A 2,869-nucleotide genomic window follows, 5' to 3' on the forward strand; every position below is an offset into this window, starting at 1 on the left:
TGCTAAATTTGAAAGCACACAAATGTCCAAAAAAAAAAAAAAGGGCTGAGTAACTTTCATAGAATGTATTGCCTGTTGGAGAGTTAATTAAAACATGTAAATCTATGCATAAGTGAAAAAGATTGAAGACAGAAAAGTCTAGGAAATTTCTCTGAGACTAAAGAGAAAGGAAAAGATACAAGTGAAGGTATTACTGGAATATTGCTTGAAAAGGTGTCTCAAGCTGGCTGAACCAGTTTTTATAAAATCAGGCACACTTCTTGAATGACCATCCATATAGGACAGACTGACTGTGGAGTCCTTTTGTTTCATGTTATATAAAAGGGCTGTTTAGCAAACTGGTAGTAGTGGTGGCTGATTTCTAAGGCAAACTAAGGCCAAGAGGAAGTGAAGTGCTCTCCTAATTCCCGTTCCTCTCCTTCCCTTTTCTCTCTCCACATTTCTTCTCTTTCCTCTTCTTAGCCTGCTTCCCCTCCCCTCATTGTGTAAGTAGGGACAGGCAAAGTCTACAGTGCAAATGCTTCTGGAAGAGGAAAAATAACTGAAGGGGGGCATGCTGCAAAGTAGGATACAAGCCTTTCTCCAGCCCTTACTATCTCCAAATGTATTATTTCCTCTGAACATACTTGTACATAAGTCTAAGCTAATGTTTTGGCAGGAAATGCAGACTCAACTGGACAAGATAACTGTAGCTTGCTTGTTATTAATTTAAAAACATGAAAATTTATTTTAGTGCTTTGGAATTAATGTTCTATTTAATTTATCAAATGTTTATTTTTATGAGCAAGGAGCCATGGTGGGCTGAGTGAGCCAAGAAGTAATTAATGCCATCACTGTTTCCAGGGTCTTAAATCAAGTTGAAGCACTGGGTGGCTGTATGACTAAATGTGTGATAATCAAGACATAAGTGCTTTGAGGGTACAAAGGGAGGAAGACAGACCAACAGCAAACACTTCTACACACATATTAATTGATGCATATATACTTACGTTACTATAATTATGAAATATTCACTTATATTTTTAAAACCTAAATGCTATAAATACTACACCTTCTCTTTAGCTGTTCCATGTTTTAGGAGTAAACTTATAAGAATATTAGAAACTATATTTAAAATCTCTCGATTTAGTTTGAAATTGTTCAAGGTATTAAATCAGTTTCCAATGTTACCTTTATATGACTTTGGTCAATAGTCTTTAATTATTGATTAATCTTATTCTTGTTTTATAATGATAGCTTTTTAGTACTCATGAAGAGATACCATATTTTTTTTTTTTGTATCAGATAGATAATGGGCAGATGCTATAACAAGGTTTGTGGGAGACACATATCATGGAATCATGTGAACACCCAATCATCACAGTCATGAACCAAAAAGAGATCCAGATGTTCAATTTAGCATGAAAAAAGAGAGTACAAATTATACTGCCACTGGAAATAATCTAATGTAAGATGAAAAAGTTCTCCGTGTGTTTTAATTTACAGAGAATTATTTTGTTCTCCTTTTATTAAAAGTAGGTTCTTTTCTCATACAACATATCCTGATTACAGTTTCCCCTTCTTCTGCTTCTCCTAGTTCCTCACCACTTTCCCTCATGTCCAGATCCACTTCCTTTCTGTTTCTCGTTAGAAAGGAATAGGCTTCTAAGAGACAGCAAAACATAAAATAAAATACAATAAGATAAAACAAAGACTATCTCTTCGAAGTTGGACAAGGCAAACCACCTGAAGGAATAGAGCCTAAGAGAAGGCACAGGAATCAGAGACCTACATGTTCACACACTCAAAAGTCTCATAAAAACAGTAAACTGGAAGCCACATGCAGAGGAGCTGGTGCAGACCCATGCAGGCCCTGTGCATGCTGCTTCAGTCTCTGAGAGTTCACATGAGCTTTCTTAGTTGAATTAGAGGACCTTGTTCTCCTGGTGTCCTGTATCCCCTCTGGCTCTTACACTCCTTACCCATGAGGTCTGAGGAAAGGGATTTGATGAAGACATCTCATTTATAGATGTGTATTCCAGGGTCTCTTTCTCTGTGCATGATATATGATTGTGGCTCCATATTTATTCCCATCTGCTATAGGAATATTCTCTGGCGATGGCCAAATAAGGCACTGACCTATGAGTATAGCAGAATATCATTAGAAATCACATTATCATCATTTTTTAAGGACCATCTGTGTTTGGTTTTACCCTACATTTCTGGACTATCTAGCCACAGATTGTTGGTTACCCAAGCCGCCTTAAGTATGGGCTCCATCTTGTGGAGTGGCCTTAAGTCAAATTAGATCTTGGTTTGCTACTCCCACAAGCTTTGTGAAACCATTACTCTAGCATATTTTCCAGGCAGGACAGCATTGTAGACCAAAGGGGTTGTGGATTGGTTGGTGTTTACATTCCTCTTTTGGTAGTATCACCTCCCCTACAAGTGTTGATTTTAAGATAAAAATGTGTTAAATTCAAGTAGAGATTTTGGAGAGAGATATAGTAAATTATATATATATATATATTTCTATAATCTATGTGATTTAATTATGCACATATGCAAATTTCACAAAGTTTCTATTGAGACCATATTATTAAGGCAGAATGAGGCAGAGAAGGAAGAATGGATTCACATTATTTTATTTCACAGTTTTCTTTTTCTGATTGTTGAACGTTGAGTAAAGTCTCAAAACTGATGTTGCCAGATACAACCACATAATAATGTGCATGCACATGCACTTTGAACTTGGAGCTATAGAGATAGATTTGACTTTGACTTTGGTTAATTAGGTATTCTCACTTAATATTATATCTTCAAAATGTCCTCTTTTTTTTAGATTCATGGCTCATTCTCTTTAATCCACCAGGTGAAATTCAAGCTGACT

At 36.1% G+C, this 2,869-nt stretch overlaps 1 non-coding gene across 1 annotated transcript; it reads right to left on the reverse strand.

The window, feature by feature from the left end:
* Window positions 1-1,278: 1,278 nt before the first annotated feature.
* On the reverse strand, window positions 1,279-1,382 carry LOC118576949. The gene has a single exon (XR_004944138.1). It is a non-coding gene; the product is annotated as a small nucleolar RNA U13 (small nucleolar RNA).
* Between the last annotated feature and the right edge of the window lie 1,487 nt (window positions 1,383-2,869).

Source organism: Onychomys torridus, chromosome 1 (assembly GCF_903995425.1).
Source record: "Onychomys torridus chromosome 1, mOncTor1.1, whole genome shotgun sequence".
In the NCBI taxonomy this organism is placed as follows: Eukaryota; Metazoa; Chordata; class Mammalia; order Rodentia; family Cricetidae; genus Onychomys; species Onychomys torridus.